This window comes from Pelodiscus sinensis, chromosome 10 (genome assembly GCF_049634645.1).
Source record: "Pelodiscus sinensis isolate JC-2024 chromosome 10, ASM4963464v1, whole genome shotgun sequence".
NCBI classification, from domain to species: domain Eukaryota; kingdom Metazoa; phylum Chordata; order Testudines; family Trionychidae; genus Pelodiscus; species Pelodiscus sinensis.
The window spans coordinates 50,551,187-50,570,593 of NC_134720.1; positions in this window are offsets into that span (position 1 = coordinate 50,551,187).

Sequence of the window (19,407 nt, forward strand, 5' to 3'; positions counted from 1 at the left end):
AACCTTCACGTTGAAACCCTTGGCTTCCCAATCCGAACTCAGCCCTTGACAGTCGGTGGCAGGGTTCCGAAAGAGAAGATGGCACAGGATTCCACCGCCAAGGATGGAAAGCGCTGGAAGGCGAAGCGAGGGGCCAAGTTTGGAGCCGCTCGCTGCTCTTCCAAACCAGCCTGAGGTAATGCAGCTCCTTCCTGTCTTTCAAAGCCTGACATTGTTACCTCGTGGCACAGCACAGCTGGAACCCTAAGGAAATCAGCCGGGCTGTTCCAGGCGGCATCTGTTCCCACGGCACATCTGTCTCATGCCCCACTGCACCGTTCAAGCCTGGCACATTTGGCTAAGCTATTGCCCCAAATCTTGCTTTTTGCGCTCTTTAAGTCAAGCCAAACCTCCAGTGCATGCAGCTGCTTCGGAAATTAGTTTGGAAGCCGTCGCCTTTCTCTGCAAGCTGTGCTGAAAATGACTGGAAAAGTTAGAATTGCTCAAACGGGGCCAATATTTACAAAGCAGCTTCTAGCCAGACGGCTCCAATAATGCTTTGAGAGAGAGAGAGAGAGAGAGAGAGAGAGAGAGTGTGTGTGTGTGTGTGTGTCTGTGAGAGACAGAGAAAGAGAGAGCTCCCCCCCCCCCCATCCATGCATAAATTTAACATGATTAAAATTGCCGACCCAGGCCTCCGAAGTTCGGGAATGAGTGAAAGGGGGGTGCAGCTGTCTCATACGTCTGCCTTATGAGGCAAATCTGAATGGTGCAGTCACATGCTATTTGTTCGGTAAGACCCAGCCTCGCTCAGTGCACAGGATGGACTCCACTTCGGAATGCAGCTCGCCACACTGCGAGGAAGGCCGGCCCAGTGGTTAGGGATGCGCTGTGACCTCTGCAGAGCTGGGCTCAGTTCCTTACTTCACTGTCACTTTGGACAAGTCATGCCAAGCAGGCCAGCTGACGAGGGGAGTGGAGGGGAGGGGAGAAGAGGGCACAGAGGGCAGTTGCCTCAGGCCCCAGTGATTCAAAAGGGACTGGAACCAGGATCATTTAATTCTCTGCCAGAGCACCACATGCCTGCTCAGGGCAGCTCTAAGGGCTGGGCGGGGATGCTGCGATCCAGGTGGTGCTGAGGACTGGCTAATCCAATGTCGATACCCAGCGCTCGCTGCGGTCCCCTTCGGCAGGGGCTGAATTCAAAAGCCGAATGCGCCTGTGTGGCACATTCTGCATGAGGGAGACGGTGGGGGTGGAGGGGTCTCTGCAAGGAATTGATGCTCTGCGGCCGTGAGGCAGGTTGGACAGGTTGGTATCCTCTGCAGCCTCGTCTGTCCCCCCGGGCCGCTGCAGGCTCTGCTGCATATGGACGGGGAGGAGGAAGCGCGTGTTTGTCTGGGGGCACCGGTTTAATAATACTGTCTAGAAATCCCAAGCCCCCCACTCACACTGCCGGCCCGGGCTAAGAGGTTTGGGACCCCAGACGGCTGAGGAAGCTCAAGTGAACGCCACCCCTCTCGCCGCTCTCCATAAAGGGCAGGTATCAGCGTGCCACAGAACTAGGCTGCGCGCAGCACCTTGTGTGTTCCAGCAGCCAAACTCTGAGCTCAGTGACACAGGTGTAAACGCCTCGGACTGCAGTGGAGCCAGTCCAGAACATAAGAACGGCCACACTGGGTCAGACCAACGGTCCATCCAGCCCAGTGTCTTGTCTGCCCACAGTGGCCAATGCCAGATGCCCCAGGGGGAGGGAACACAACGGGTAATTCTCACGTAATCCCTCCCCTGTCACCCATTTCCAGACAAACAGAGGCTAGGGACACCATTCCTACCCATCCTGGCTAATAGCCATTGATGGACCTAACCTCCAAGAATCTATTTAGCTCTTTTTTGAATCCTGTTAAAGTCATCGTCTTCATCACATCCTGTGGCAAGGAGTTCCACAGGTTGACTGTGCGCTGAGTGAAGAAAAACTTCCTTTTGTTTGTTTTATTCCCCTCTAACCAAGACCCGTGTATTAACCCTGGGATGTCCCAAAGTAATTTACACTTTGCCGAGAGGGTTACTGCAATCTCCCCATGGCCCCTGGGACATTAAAACCGGGATTAGCGGGAGATGGAACAGGAGGAGGGTGCATACCCACACACCCCCTCCAGAAAACACCAGGGGATCCTGCACATCTCCCCAGTCACCAGAGCTGGGCCCTGGGTTTCCCCTCTCACAGAGCACAGCCCGTGACAGGGCCCAATTCGGATCAGCAGAATCAGCACTGGGCCCCGCTCCAGAGGCCTCCCCACAGCCTAGAGGAAGATGGGAGGAGGCAACAAGTCAGTCCCGATAGCTTGGCACCCACTGTTACACCAAGACCTTGCTGCTGTTGGCGAGCATGTCAGAGGGGCGGGCCCGAGCCATTATTAACCAATGAATTGTCCTACAGCTGTTTCTCTCTGAAGGCGCCTAGGAGACTGTCAGGGGTGAATTTCCCCTGGGGTCAGAGCCATGCAGAGGTTTACAGGGGCCTGTTGTAAAACCTGAAAACGAGGCCCTCCCTCTTCCAAAAAACCCCAAGGCTGCACAAACACCCAGGGGAGGGGAATGGCTGGGCCCGGCTCCCCACACCCCCTCTAGATGGGGCACACAGGGATCAGAGTGCCGAACCTGAATGGCGTGGTGATGCCATACACCAGATTACAATGCCACTCAATTGGGGACCCCTTTGAAATGGGGGCCTGGGACATACCCCTTTGCCCCCCTCCCAGTAAAGCTGGGACCCCAGTCACCACGGGACTCAGGCTCCGACCTGTGCCCTCTAGCGGTGATTGGGGTAGTTCTAGACCACGTCCATTCCACTTCCAAGAAATCAGCGCGCCTCCCAACTCACCGCTGAAGTTTCTTTATTGGCACAGGAGCAGCCTACACTTTGATTGGGTTTAAGTGTGCGGGGGAGGCAGGCGGGGGGGGACGACAAGGGCATACCGCACATCCAACATATACAACCATGAATCAGCTTATATACACACTTGCCCGGAATCACTACTGCTTAATGCATCGTCTCACGCACTTTCTGATTGGTGCGCTAACGTTTGCAACCAATCCCTGCATCGATCACGAACTGGCCACGAGCTACCCAGGGCGCTAGTAAGCAAAGCTGTGTGGTGAGTGCACATCGGTCTTCTTCACTGTTCCTTTAGCCACTAACTACGCGTGACTTACCAGGTCTCTTGTGAGTGTCTGCTTTGTCTGCTGTGAACCTGTTTCCTGACCTCTCCCTTACTTCTGCTTGCATTGTGCATGCCAAGCCTGCGTTTTCACTCCTGTCTTTTTAGTTTCAACCCTTACTTTTTTTTTTTTTTTTTTAAGGCGGATTACCAAGCAACACAATGGTGGTTACTAGTTGTAAATAAAAGCAAATAACTGCTGATCTACAGGATGGAGGCTTACTGCTTCTGGACTGGCTACTCATAGGTTAATTGTTTTTGCAATGGTAGTGCTTACCACCTCATTTTGTTTGGAGAGGAGCAGGGTGATGGGTACCGACTGTTCCAAAGCATGTTTCACTAAACTCCCGTATTTCTTCTTCTAGCCCCTAAAAAGCCAAATGAACCATATATTTATTGCCATATATGTCTCATGCAATAGCTGTGAACCCAGGAGCTGGATTTCCCCTCAGGTCTGGGCCACACAACGGTTTGGGGGGGGGGGGGAGAGAGCAAAAACTAACCTGAGACCTCCCTCCCCGCCAAGCCTTCTGTCATGGGGCAAACTCACTTCTCTCCCCTCAGTGTCTTCGGGGCAAACTCACTTCTCTCCCCTCAGTGTCTTCGGCGCCTCCTGCTGGTCCTTCCAGGGAACAAGTTCTCCCCACAGCAGGGCAGGGCACCATGTCTCACATGTCCTCGCTCCACAATCGCACTCTGGACTTGCTCCCAGACCACAGCGCCCTCCTTGGGACATTGCCCGCCACAGTGGTCTCTTGCCCCCTTCTGGGGGTATCAGCAGTTCTCTGTCTCACTTGCCACTGTGGCCCCAGAACATAGCCTCTCTGTCTTAGGACAAGCCACAGTCTGCGTGGCCCACAGTTCTTGGTGGCAAGGTGCAGTGGAAGGGAGGGTCCCAGGCCTGCCCACTACTCTGGCCCAGAAACCCTTTGGCAGCAGCTTTGTTCTGCCTTAACTGCATCCTGTTCCCTGGGCCACTTTCCCTGTGATCCTTGCACCCCCTTGTGTCCAGGCCACAGCCTCACAGGCATCAGGCTCTCTAGCTCCCCTCAGCCTACCCCGCACTGCTCTATCAATATATATAATACGGAGATCTACCATCTCAAAGTGCTGGAAGGGACCTTGAGGGGTCATCAAGTCCAGTCCCCTGCCCTCATGGCAGGATCATGTACCATCCCTGACAGATTTGCCCCAGATCCCTAAATAGCCCCCTCAAGGATTGAACTCACAACCCTGGCTTTAGCAGGCCAATGCTCAAACCACTGAGCTATCCCTCCCCCACAAAGGCAGTTCTCAAAGATGCCTCTTCTTCACTGGGAACTGATCCTACACCCTTGCTAGTAGAGCCCCAACTGTCTCTCTTTGCTGGGCAGCTCTTTATATACAAGGCTGCCTCAACAAGCTGCCCTTTGATTGGCTCCTTCCATGCCTCTCTCTGATTGGCCAGGGCTCTGAGCAGGCACTCTCCAGCTTGCTTTAACCCCTTGCTAGCTGGAGTGGCGCCTCCACCCCACTACACCTTCCAAATAACAAAAGCCAAGAGTGTGAAGACACTGAGGGGAGGGAAGTGAGTCTGCCCCGCCCCGGAATTTATCACCACAGGAAATTCAGCTGTGAAAATAACACCCCCGGGGCCATGCCAGGCCCTCAGCAGGGTCTCAGCTCCTGTTTACTTGCTGACCTGAGTCAGACAGATGTGAGTGTGGACAGAATGGAGGCTTTGCCTCGAAACTAAGGCACAGCCTGGGCTCAGCGTGCAGCATAGACAGCCAGGAGGATCAGAAGGGCTGTTCCTGCTCTGGCAATAGCCACTTCTTCCCTGTCCCTGCCTCCTTCCCAGTCCCCTCCCCCGTGTTTCCCATCTCCTGCCCCAAGGCGCTTTGTAGAGCTTGGCCCCAATCTTGACTTTGTGAGCAAAGCGAAGGACCCAACTCCACTCCAGCGCCCAGGCGCATCACACCCTGCAGCCAGAGCCCAGCGTCTATTCATACCTCGTTTAAATTCACAGGGCTCAGCACCTGGACGTGGACACGCCGGAGCCCCTGGCGTCAGGCAAACACACACAAGGACGCAGCTCCTGAAACCCATCCATGCTAAGTCTAGAAAGGCAGCTGGGCGGCTGTGAAACCGCGGCCAAGGGAAATAAATCACAGCCCCAGGGAAGTAGCTGCCTCATTTCCCTGGGTCCAGGTGCTGCCTCGGGGGACAGATGCGGAGAGGAGGGCTGCTTGTGTCCAGCACCGGCACAGGAACCGTACCCACGTACAGTGGCTGGCAGCCTCCAGAGCCCCATCCCAGCTGGCTGCTCTCTTGTCGGTGTGCCACACTGGCTTACTTTCTCCTGTGGAGGTGCAGGAGCTGGGGGAGGTGAGTGCTGGACAGAGCCAGTAGTGGGTGCTTGCTTGCCAGCCAGCGCACACAGACACTGCACGCCACGGTGTACGTCTCAACAGCAACGCTTCTTGCACACGCTTCCCTGGGCCAAATAAAGCAGGAGGGAGAAGTGAGGGAGGCAAGATACCAGACAAGGGAGGACACATTATCTGAAGGAGATGCAGGATTCAGAGAGAGTCACAGAACCGTAGTACTAGAAGGGACCTCGGAAGTCATTCAATCCAGTCCTCTGCACTCACAGCAGAACCAAGCACCATCTAGGTTGGGATGGGCAATAATTTTTCACCGGGGTTACTTCAGAAATTTTTGAAGTGGCCCCGGGCTGCCCCAGAAGGGGCGGGGCCTCAGGTAGAAGGGGCGGGGCCAGGACTCTTCCGTGCTTCCCCACCCACAGGCCAATCAGAGCCTGGGGGTGAGGGGAGCATGCAAAGTCTCCTTCTGCCCTGTGCTTCTAAGTGCCACACACTCCTTGCAGGGTGGGGGAGGGCGGGAGACTTCGCGAGCTTCCTCCCGCCCCCAGATCCTGATTGGATCCAGCTCGCGGAGGCCCTTTGGCCCACCCCTAGATCGTCCCTGACAGATGTCTGTCTAACCTGCTCTTACATATCTCCAGTGCTTTTTTTTGTGACGGTACACACCTTTTTTGGGGAGCACTCGCGGCCGCACCGGATGGAAGCCTGCTCGGGACATGCAGCAATGAAAGGGGCCGCGACTGCATTTCAGCCCTGACCTCGACAAAACCATTTTGCAACCCTAGTACCGGCACTTTTTTTTTTTTTTAACACAAAAAAAGCACTGCATATCTCTGATGATGGAGATTCCACAACCTCCCTGGGCAATTTATTCCATTGTTTAGCCACTCGAACAGGTAGTGTCAAAGTCAGACAGGACTCACAGATTTGGCAGACTGCTCTGTTTATTTCAGCAAAGCTTTGCTAAAATGCATGGAGAAAATGTGAGTACCCTACAAGGTTCAAACCCCTTGATTTTATACAGTCAAAAGGAAGCCAAAATTAACAGGATTAAAAGGGTGGCAAAACTTCACATAATTAGTGTGAGGTTACTCAAGTACTATTCATTTCAATATTAAGCACACAGCAATCTCCTGGCTATATCTCCCTGATTATCTGGAATTGTTTCCTAACACTTAATGTTTCTTTTCCTGTTAAACTCAGGCCCAAATTGGCTAGCACCTTGATCTGCATACCTACAATCAACATTAACATACTTTTCTTCTTCCTCTTAAAAAGACAAACAGAATTCCTTCAACTTATTCAATTATTACAGCACAATTCATCTTTTTCTTACAGTATAATTCTTTCTACTTTCACAATCCCTCCTTTTGGTCAAGCCTCGCCTATGACCAACAATTACTGGGTTCCTTGCATTAACCGTTCTTTGTCTCTCTGTTCATCAGTGATATTTAAAATCATCAGATTAGCACTCTGGTGAGGGGTAGCTAGCTGTGTGATATGTTTTGCACAGTTTTGGATACAACAGGAGATTTACTGAAAACCTACAAAAATCATTAAGATCCCAAATAGGATAGTCAGGGTTCCCTGAAACAACCAGTTTCCTATGCCAGAGAAATTGAACAAGTTACTCAGCCATTTCCACAGGGAACTTGGCTCTTCGTGAGGAAGATATGCAATCTTTTCTAAGTAGCTAGCGCGATCTATTACATCATTGGTGTTGTCTGGTATATATATATATACACAACATTCTTTGCCAATGAGAGCACAGGTCCCTCCTTTTGCTGCCAGCACTATATCCAATGCCTGACAGTTTTGGAGGACCACTTGTCTGATCGCTCCCGTTTCTTTGGCCAGGGCCCTTAAACTTTCTCCAGTTTCATTTGCCATGATTTCAACTACTGCTTGTAACCTCAGAAGCCTTTTTGCATGATGTATTACTCCCCCAAGTGGGATAAAGGAACCACCAATAGCCTCTTCCCAAGTTAAAGGGCTTATGTGATTCACATACATTGGGCATCCGACAAGTCCCTTCTTTTTCGCCTAAAATTACGGAGGCGTTCTCGTGGGAAGGACTCTAACACTCGGAATTGTGGGAAGAGTTGGTCGGGATAACAGATACCTGACCAGTTAACTGGTAATGTGGTATAGGCCTTTGTCCCACAGACCCAATGATGCCCTATCAAAGCCGGGAAGGGTCGGTTGCACCCCTTTGCCATATAGATGTCTATAAAGGAGGAGTAATATCCCCCGAAGGGCACAAGGTGATTCTCCTTACGGGGAGTGGTGTTATTTGCATGGCATTGAAAGATTGTACTGTTCTCACTAGGGTGGCTGTAGCGGGAGCAGGAGAGTGATTTCCCTGTTTGATCCCAGGTTGAGAAAAAATTCATATCCCCATACCCGGTCCTCCATTTTTCAATCTTGTTTGAATAATCCCATACACCATTGGTTACAATATGCTGAAGACAACTGCTCCTCCCCAGATTCAGCCCCGTCCCATTACACACCCAACACCAGTGACCTTTTCCCTCCACCACGCTTATCCATTTAGATACATTTATTCCTACTGCTTCCCAAGTGTCATTACTGTTCCATGTCTTGTTAAATGGATGAGGTCCTCCGGTGAGGCCTGGGGAATTAAGTGGGATTGCCAAGACAGGAACCAGCTTGTGAGTGGGCTGGGATGTGGCTGCAGACCCAGCAATTAGAGATATTAAGGGTCTGAGCGATCCATACTTGCTGGTGGATAAAAGAATTGTCATTGTCATTGTGGATTCCCCAGACCTTAAGACACCAGTAGCCGAGGAACAGGCCCCACCAGAGGCACATGCTGGAGGCAAGACCCTTTTTGGTTCTGACAACCTCAGCTGAGGGAACCGCAGTCACGGTTTTATGTCCACCAGGCAGCAGGCGCTAGGCTCACTGCTGCTTCTTCTTGGGCCTTGCTTTTGGTTGTCGTCTGCTTCAGGCAACCCTTACGTGAACGTAGGTTGTAAGGTATTGCAGGCTGTTCCTCTACGTCTTCTTCTGGAGTCAAAATTGACTCTGCGTGGTCCTGAGGCGATGACTGGTCTGCTGGGGGTGGTGCCTTCTTACACTGAGAAGCATGTATCCATGCTGCTATGCCGGATAGCTTAACAGCCGTCTGGGTAGTGAGCAGCACCTGATGTGGGCCCTTCCACCGGGGTTCCAAGGCGTGTTTTCATTGGTGGTGTCGTATGTAGACCCAATCACCTGTCTCGAGGGTGTGGCAGGCGTCAGAGGTGGGTTCGGTTGGCCAGGCGGCTCAAACCTGTGAATGGAAGTGACTTACAGCTTGCATTAGTCCCTTGCAGTACTGAAGGAGTATACTGTGAGTCAAGTTCAAGTCTGAGACTGGAGTAATGGTAGTCATTGTTCGCATAGGGCGCCCCATAACAATTTCAAAAGGACTTAATTTATGTCTTTGGGATGGGGTGGATCGAATTTCCATAAGGGCCAATGGTAAGGCCGCTGGCCAGCTTAACCCTGTAGAGTCACAAATTTTTGCAAGCTTATTTTTTTTAGCATGCCATTTCGTCTTTCAACTGCACCTGCGCTCTGTGGGTGGTAGGGACAGTGCAGCAAGTGCGTGACATGTAATACACGATCCAGGTGCTGAACAAGTTGTCCAGTAAAATGTGTACAAAGTGGCAGGAATTCCTTTGTCACTGGACAAAGTGGCAGGAATTCCTTTGGCAGGCATAATATGATTTAACAAACATTTGGCAACAGACAGTGAATCAGCTTTGCGACAAGGAAAGGCTTCAATCCAGCCCGAAAATAAGCATACCATAACCAGAATGAATTCATAGCGTTGACACTTAGGCATTTGTACAAAATCAAGCTGCCAATGCAAGAACGGTGCTTGGGGCAGGCCTCGGAACCCTTGAGCTACCTTTACAGGTTTGCCAACATTGTAGCTTTGGCAAGTGGTACAGGTGGCACAGTGGCGAGCTGCAAAAGAGCTGAAATGGGGGGCCCACCATTCTGCCTTAGTTACAGCAGAGATCATACCCTCCTTTCCGACATGCGAAACGCCGTGTAGCAGGGCGGCCAGAGCTGGGTAGAGCGAAAAGGGGGCCACAAAGGCACCACTAGGCGAGCGTCAAAGGGAATCAGGGTGTAGAGAGCAACCCTGGGCGACCCAGGAGTCTTTTTCTGTTTCTGAGGCAGAGTCTTGGAGCAGGGTGACTTTCGAAAGGGACTGCGGTGGTACAGAAACAGAAAGGGAACCGAGAAACGCACCTGGGGAAGGTTCTATGGCAGCATTACCCTTAGCAACATCAGTATCTGCTGTGGAGTGACCAGGGCACTTAACAATAGCTAATGCAGATGGGAGTGCATACAGGAGAGCAGCAATGTAGGGGCCATTCTTGATAGGGGTACCAGCAGAGGTAAGGAAACCCCGAGCTTGCCAGAGGGTGCCAAAGTCATGTACAACCCCAAAAGCATATCGAGAATCAGTATAAATGGTGGTGGAGCGTCCCTCAGCCAGAAAGCAAGCGCGGGTTAGGGCAACTAGTTCAGCAACTTGTGCTGAAGTCACAGAAGGTAAAGGCGCAGCTTCTAGGGTTTCAGAGAGTGATACCACAGTGTATCCTGCAAGGAGACGATCTTGGCTATCTCTAAAGCAGGAACCGTCAGTGAATAACACAAGGTCGGAGTTAGAGACAGGGACATCAGAAAGGTCGGGGCGCGGGACGGTGACAGCAGAGACAGTTGCAAGGCAGTCGTGGGGTTCACCGTCATTAGACAGAGGAAGGAGAGTGGCAGGGTTCAGTTGAGAACAGCGCTTTATGGTGATATGCGAAGCCGAAAGCAGTAAAAGTGAGGCGGGCGGAGGAAAGGTGAGCTGTATTACCTTGTAGCAGGAGAGTTTCTATAGAGTGAGGGACCATGAGAGAAACAGGAGAGCGGAAGACAAGGGACTCAGACATTTTAATTAGGCGTGCCGCGGCAGCCACAGCCCGCAGACGGGGGTAGACCTTGGGCAACAGGATCCAAGGTGGCAAAGAAATAAGCTACTGGACGATTTTTTTCCACCATGCTCCTGAGTAAAAACCCCAAGTGCACAACCAGATTGCTCGTGGCAGAAAAGGGTAAAAGGCTTACAGCAGTTAGGTAACCCTAAGGTGGGGGGGGGGGGGCAGTGAGAAGCACTAAAGAGTCAGTTTCTGAGGCAGATAATGAAGGGGAACAGAGGAGTAGATCATTTACACATTGGACCAATGTGGACCCAGAGGGGAAGACCAGGTCAACAAGGTCTTTGGCTAATGCTTGGGAAAAGTAAGACGGGCTTTCTGTGTACCCCTTGGGAAGCATACTGCTGCTCCTTGTAAGAAAAGGCAAAAAGATACTGGGACTTAGGGTGAACCGGGACAGAAAAGAAAGCAGAACACAGATCAACATCAGTAAAATGAGTTGCATCTGGCAGGATAGAAGCTAGATTAGTTGCTGGGTTAGAGATTACAGGAAAGGTGGGTACAACAATGCAGTTAATAGCTTGAAGATCCTGAACAAACCGCCATGATTTACCATCAGCTTTTCGAACTGGGAGGAGGATAGGGGTGTTACAGGGGCTGGAACAGGGGACAATAATGCCTTGTTCCCACAGGGTGGATATGACCGGAGCTGAAACCTCTAAATCCCAAAAACTGGGTGCCACAACCCCTTCTCTGACCTTATCCCCATTCTTGGTACCCTCCCCATTCCCAGTACTGTCTGCCCTGCCCTGAATAATGCTGTATTTGCAGAGCTATCAACCTTTGTGAGGACTGCTTCTCTTTCCTTTTAGAGTGCAGTGGCAATGCTCTGCCACTGCTTGCAATTTGTCCATGGTCTTGGCCTCCCATCCAACACTTATTTGCTTTAACATACTGCTAATAGCAGATAAGAGGCTATTAACAAACGCATGCGCCAGGGTGCCCTGTCCATTTTTACCTGGTTGCTGTACCCCAAAAAAACCCCAAAAAACCAAACAAACAAACAAAAACCATCAGTCAGTCTGTGTGATAGTTGCCCGGGTTTTTTTTTCTTTGTTGCTGTTTACGGGGTTATAAGTAGCTTACACAGTTGCAGCAGGTCTGCTTCAGAGGGTTCATAGGCATTGCACACTAGCAAAATTCCTCTGCAAATTTGGTAGGGTTTTCCTGGGGCTTTGGAAAACCTTTTAAAATCGAGTGGAGCTCCGTGTGGGTCCAGGGTTTATAGCTTCAAGTGGGACCGGTCTGAGTCTTCTTGGAGGACGGGGTAAAGGGAAGCGCTTGGTCTGGTGGTGGGAGAGGAGGTTTCCAATAAAGCTTTTTTTTCTTATAATTAGAATTTTTAAGGGAGGCGAGCTTCGATTCAGTTCATTTAAGATGTGCCTCATCCCACCACTGCATGAAGCAATCTACCTCTCCTCTAGCCAATTTAGTTTTTGGAAGGCCAAGTTTGTCTTTTAAGACGTCCACTTGGTCTTTGTTCCAAGATCCTAACAGTGGCCACTGAGTTTTGGGATCCCCCCAGAGTCAATCTAGATCATTTTTCCAGAAATTTACAGGAGTCCGGACCCTTTCTAAAATATATAAACTGAGCCAGGGTCCCTTTAGGGAACTGCCCTTGCTTAGACGTCTGGTTACCCATACAGGAGGACTTCACACACCAATCACACCAGGAGGAAATTCGGGTTCGTCAGAGCGGTGCCCGGTGCAACACACTAAAGAAGCCCACAGGCTACTGCCTCAATCGCCCTTGCGTTCACTCCAAGGATTTTATCCAAGGTGCGGTGCGGCTGCGATTGTGCAGATTCCAGTCACACAGACCGCGGGGACAGGAGCCCCTTGGTCGGCCAGTCCCTGGACAGGGATGGCTCCCAGACTCACTCACACCACAGGGAAGACGGATAGACACAGAGACAAGACAGTCCTCAGTCCGGACAAAATAATTACCTGACCAGAGTCCTGATGTTAGATCCCGGGATCCCTACCAGAACAGAGCAGGAACCAACAGGTTCGATGGCGTAGACTTCGCTGTGGCTGTGCACCTTTCCGTTCTGGCGGAGGACCGCTCGGGCTAAATGCCCAGGTGCCGGCTGCCACGGTAGTCCTGCAAGACAGTCAGGGATCACACAGCTTCAGCGAAGACGGTTGCCATCTCAGTGGAACCTCCAAATTGTCAAAGTCAGACAGGACTCACAGATTTGGCAGACTGCTCTGTTTATTTCAGCAAAGCTTTGCTAAAATGCATGGAGAAAATGTGAGTACCCTACAAGGTTCAAACCCCTTGATTTTATACAGTCAAAAGGAAGCCAAAATTAACAGGATTAAAAGGGGGGCAAAACTTCACATAATTAGTGTGAGGCTACTCAAGTACTCTTCATTTCAATATTAAGCACACAGCAATCTCCTGGCTATATCTCCCTGATTATCTGGAATTGTTTCCTAACACTTAATGTTTCTTTTCCTGTTAAACTCAGGCCCAAATTGGCTAGCACCTTGATCTGCATACCTACAATCAACATTAACATACTTTTCTTCTTCCTCTTAAAAAGACAAACAGAATTCCTTCAACTTATTCAATTATTACAGCACAATTCATCTTTTTCTTACAGTATAATTCTTTCTACTTTCACAGTAGGAAGTTTTTCCTAATGTTCAACCTTCAACCTCCCTTGCTGCAATTTAAGCCCATTGCTTCTTGTCCTATCACCAAAGGTTATGGTGAACAATTTTTCTTCCTCCTCCTTGTAACACCCCTTTAGGTATTTGAAAGTTTTATCCCTCTGAGTCTTCTCTTTCCCAAACAAACCCAATTCTTTCAGCCTTCCCTCATAGCTCATGTTTTCTAGACCTTTCGTCATTTTTGTTGCTCTTCTCTGGACCCTCGCCAACATCTCATCTTCCCTGAAATGTGATGGCCAGAACTGGACACAGTACTCCAGCTAAGGTCCAAACAGCGCAGAGTAGAGCGGAAGAATGACTTCTCGTGTCTTGTAATTCTGTAATTCACAACACTCCTGTGAATGCCGCCCCGATTCATGTTGGCGTTTTTTGCAGGGGTCACACTGTTGACTCACACTTAGCTCATGGTCCACAATGACACTGGAACAAGTCCTGTCTCACCAGTATGGCGCCTCCTGCTGGTCACTCAGAGAATCAGCTCTTCAGCCTCCAAGCGCCCTTCAGCTTCCTGCACTGGTTCAGGCCCCATGTCCCTTCCTGGCCATGGTGCCCTTTCCTCACAGCACTGCCTCCACACTCTGGGGTCCTCCCCTCCCAGAGAATTCCAGCCCCTGATGCCCACCTTGCCTCAGTGCCCCACGGCCAGTGGGCATCTCACCCCTGCCTCAGAGGCAACCTGCAGTCTGACATGGCCACTCCTCACTGGCAAAGGGGCATGAACCTGCTGCCTCCCTGCAGTCTTAGTATCCTCAGGCCTTGCAACCTGGGGGTACGTCTACACAGGAAGCCTCTAGCTTCCCTGGCAGCCAGGTCCCTCCTGCTCCACAGCTGGAGCTAGAGTGTGTTCTCCTCCTCACCAGGAATCCGTATTTATACAGCCCCAGCTGGGCCCTAATTGGCTGCTACCTGCCACAGATGCAGGCTCCACCATCTCAGCCCTATCCTAGGCCTGAGTTTAACCCTTGTTAGGCCAGTGCGGGGCAGCTGCCCAGTCACAGACCCTTAGATCCGTTTCTGCAGGACTCCTTGGATTGTCACTTCCCATTTTGCACGTGTGACACGGATTGTTCCTCCCGACGGGGAGCACTTTGCATTTGTCCTGATTGAATTTCATCTTATTTACCTCAGGCCATTTCTCCAGTTTGGCCAGATCATTGTGAATGACGACCCTATCCCGACACAGCACTGGCAACCCCTCCCAGCGTGGGATCATCCGCAAGCCTTATAAGCGCAGTCTCTCTGCTGCTGCCGAAATAACGGATGAAGAGACTGGACGGAATCGGTTCCAAAACTGAATGAAGAGACAGGGGTTCTGAGCCGGAGCTGGATTTTTGGCTTACGATAATTCCTTGTCCCCCCCCCATTCCTGTGTTGGCAATGGCAGAATTCCTCTCCAGAGGGTATTCCTCTTAGTCTATGGAAGTGGCAGTGTTGAGAGATGTATATTGGTGGTCCACAGGTTGCAAATACCCCTGATGCTCAGTTCTGGGTAATTCCCAGCGTAAGGGCCTTCTGCTTCCTGCATGGGATGGGCAAGGCAAGAAAAGGCTGTTTCTGTGGGTAACTGGCCCATGCAATTTATAATGCCTCCAGGGCTAGCCAGAGGTGTCAGGTGACCCCTTGCCATGAATATTCATGGTCACTCTCCAGACAGGCTCTAGGTCAAGTGACAGATCCCAGAAAGCTCTTGATGGTCTCCCATATGAGTCAACGCCCTGACTTCTTTGGTTTGGCCAACAGCTGCAGAACGTCCATATTTCATGCATGTATTACATCATGTGCCTCTGGCAGAACACACAGCATTTCTTGGAATATGACTTTTCCCACAACCTGTGCACATCGGCTGGAATTTGGGCCTCTCGACGTGGGAGTTCTCTCCCCTTATCTCAGGGACTTTATAACAACTTTTAACACTCAAGTGCCTATAGCGCCTAAGCTAGTCTGTGCATCGCTCTGCCCTTTGATGAATTCTGACTGCTTTGCTCTTTGTATAGCTGTTGGTAGGGTTAAATCGCTCCTCAGTTGTAGCTGCTGTGAACAAGTTTTATTTGTTAACCCAGTAACTAGCCTGTCTCTGATCTTTCCATATTTTGCATACCTCAAAAGCATAGTTTTCAGCCAGCGTATGCAGAGCGATTATAAAACATTCAACACTTTCCCCTGGTTCTTGAATTATTTGGTGGAAACATGGTCTTTCATAAACCACATTTCTCTGAGGTATAAAGCATGCATCAAATACAGTCAGGACCGTTTCATCTCTGTGGCTGTCTTCAGTAAGCGCAAAGGATTTTAAGATATGCTCGGCTTGCTTCCCCAGAGCATAAATTAAAGGCCATACCTGCACCGCTCCAGTTTCTTTGTGCGGGTTGGTAGCAGCGCTAGATCTTGCAAAACATTGTATCCATTCTGAAGCGCTGTCAAAGCTGAAGTTCTCTGGAAGGGATAATACACAGGGCAGGAAGGATCAAGCGCTCTCCCAATGCCATGGAGAACCGGGGCAAGGGGTTAGAGCGGGGGGGAGATTTAAGAGCAGCCTTCAACTCCCTAAAGGGAGGTTCCAAAGAGGATGGAGAGAGGCTGTTCTCGGTGGTGACAGATGGCAGAACGAGGAGCAATGGTCTCAAGTTGCAGTGGGGGAGGTCTAGGTTGGATATTAGGAAAAACTATTTCCCTAGGCGGGTGGGGAAGCACTGGGATGGGTTCCTTAGGGAGCGGGTAGAATCTCCGTCCCTAGAGGCTTTGAAGTCCTGGCTTGACCAAGCCCTGGCTGGGATGATTAGATGGGTTGGTCCTGCTTTGGGCAGGGGGCTGGATTCAGTGACTCCTGAGGTCTCTTCCAGCCCTGGGATTCTGTGATTCTAAGAGGGCAGCAGCAGCAGAACCATGACAACCTCCATAGGCCCATAGGAAGAGGCAGGCAGGGGACAGAGCAGGGGCAGTGGCTTAAGGGAAGAAGTGAGTGGGGCGGGGCGGGGCAGGGTGGGAAGATGTGGGGCTGGGAGCAGAGGAGGAATTGTCCCAGTCCCTGCCCCCTCCTAGGGACGGCTCTCCCCTAGGCACGTGTGACATGGGGAGGAGTCACATGGGGGTCACAGAGCCCCACTGCTGACATTGAAATGCTGAGGGAGATTAGAGAGGCTACCAAAATAGAGAAGTCTATAATAATGGGGGATTTTAATTATCTCCGTATTGACTGGATACATGTCACCTCAGGAAGAGAAGCAGAGAGAAAATTTCTCAATGGCTTAAATGACTGCTTCTTGGAGCAGCTGGTACAGGAACCCACAAGGGGAGAGGTAATTCTCGATTTAGTCCTGAGTGGAGTGCAGGATCAGGTCCAGGAGATAACCGTTACAGGACTGCTTGGGAATAGTGACCATAATATAATAACATTGAACATTCCTGTGGTGGGAAGAACCCCTCAGCAGTCCAGCACCTTGGCATTTAATTTCAAAAAGGGGAATTACACAAAAATGAGGAGGTTAGTTAAACAGAAATTAAAAGGCACAGTGACTAGAGCCAAATCCCTGCAAGCTTCATGGAAACTTTTTAAAGATGCCATAATAGAGGCCCAACTTAAATGTCTACCCCAAATTAGAAAACATAGCAAGAAACCTAAAAAAGAGTCACTGTGGCTTAACCACCATGTAAAAGAAGCAGTGAGGGACAAAAAGGCATCTTTTAAGAAGTGGAAGTCCAATCCTAGTGAGATAAATAGAAAGGAACATAAACACTGTCAAATCAAGTGTAAAAATCTAATAAGAACAGCAAAAAAAGATTTTGAGGAACAGCTAGCCAAAAACTCAAAAAGAAATAACAAAATGTTTTTAAGTACATTAGAAGCAGGAAGCCTGCTAAAAAACCTGTGGGTCCCCTAGACGATCAAGATATAAAAGGAGCAATCAAGGATGATAAAGCCATTGCGGAGAAACTAAATGATTTCTTTGCTTCAGTCTTCACGGGTGAGGACGTTAGGGAGATTCCCAAATCTGCACTGTCCTTTGTGGGTGATGAATCTGAGGAACTGTCCCGGATTGAAGTGTCATTAGAGGAGGTTTTTGAACAAATAGAAAAACTTAATGTTAACAAATCTCCGGGACTGGATGGCATTCATCCAAGGGTTCTAAAAGAATTCAAATGGGAAATTGCTGAACTATTATCTGTGGTTTGTAACCTATCCTTTAAATTGGCTTCTGTACCTAATGACTGGAAGGTAGCCAACGTGACACCAATATTTAAAAAGGGCTCTAGAGGCAATCCTGGCAATTATAGACCGATAAGTCTAACTTCAGTACCGAGCAAATTAGTCGAAACAATAGTAAAGAATAAAATTGTGAAGCATGTAGAAGAACATAATTTGTTGGACAAAAGTCAACATGGTTTCTGTAAAGGGAAATTGTGTCTTACTAATCTATTAGAGTTCTCTGAAGGGGTTAACAAACATGCGGACAAGGGGGATCTAGTAGATATAGTATACTTAGATTTTCAGAAAGCCTTTGACTAGGTCCCTCACCAAAGGCTCTTGTGTAAATTACATGGCCATGGGATAAGAGGGAAGGTCCTTTCTTGGATTGAGAACTGGTTAAAAGACAGGAAACAAAGGGTAGGAATAAATGGTAAATTTTCAGATTGGAGAGGGGTAACTAGTGGTGTCCCCCAAGGGTCAGTCCTGGGACCAATCCTTTTCAACTTATTCATAAATGATCTGGAGAAAGGGGTAAGCAGTGAGGTGGTAAAGTTTGCGGATGATACCAAACTGTTCAGCATAGTCAAGACAGAAGCAGAATGTGAGGGACTCCAAAAAGATCTCACCAAACTGAGTGATTGGGCAACAAAATGGCAAATGAAATTTAATGTGGATAAGTGTAAAGTAATGCACATCGGGAAAAATAACCCCAACTATACGTACAGAATGATGGGGGCTAATTTGGCTACGACAAATCAGGAAAGAGATCTTGGTGTTATCGTGGATAGTTCTCTGAAAAGGTCCACACAGTGTGCAGCGGCAGTCAAAAAGGCAAATAGGATGCTAGGAATTAATAAGAAAGGGATAGAAAATAAGACACAGAATATCTTACTGCCCCTGTATAAAACTATGTACAGATTGAATACGGTGTACAGATGTGGTCTCCTCACCTCAAAAAAATATATTTTGGCCTTGGAAAGGGTTCAGAAAAAGGCAACTAAAATGATTAGGGGTTTGGAACGGGTCCCATATGAGGAGAGGTTAAAGCGATTAGGACTTTTCAGTTTAGAAAAGAGAAGATTGAGGGGGTATATGATAGAGGTCTATAAAATCATGAGTGGTGTGGAGAGGGCTGATAAAGAAAAGTTATTTATTAGTTCCCCATGATAGAAGAACTAGAGGACACCAAATGAAATTAATGGGTGGCAGGTTTAGAACTAATAAAAGAAAGTTGTTCTTCACACAGCATGTAGTCAGCCTGTGGAACTCCTTGCCAGAGGAGGCTATGAAAGCTAGGACTATAACAGCGTTTAAAGAGAAGCTAGATAATTTCATGGAAGTTAGGTCCACAAAAGGCTATTAGCCAGGGGATAGAAGTGGTGTCCCTGGCCTCTGTTTGTCAGAAGTTGGAGAAGAATGGAGACAAATAGCTGATCATTGTCTTTGGTCCACCCTCTCTGGGGCAGCTGGTGCTGGCCACTGTCAGCAGACAGGCTACTGGGCTAGATGGACCTTTGGTCTGACCCAGTACGGCTGTTCTTATCTGCTGGCCAGTGACCCCTTATGTTCCTCCCCAGCAGTCGCCTGTGTTCTCTGGGCCCTGAAGAATGTCCAGTGGATGAGATCTTGCAACCAGTGTTGCTGTTTTCTTTCTGTTTCTGTTCTTAGTTCACTTCTGACACCATGTCATGGTCTTCTGTACCAGCTATGGCCTGGCTTCCGAGCTTGTTTACATGACGAACGCATCCTTTAATGCTCAGCCCGGCCCGAGGTTCATTTAAATAAGATAGTTTACATGTAATGTCACCTCGCAGCTCAACAGTAGAGTTGAACGCTCCTTTACGGTCGGTGTCTATTGCTGGGTTAGTCGTGCTCTCAGGTAGCCTGGCAGGGATAAAAGCTTGCGGACTCCTAACAGCCAATGATGCAGCAACTGCCCCATCCCACCACCCAGGCCTGACAGGTGTGCC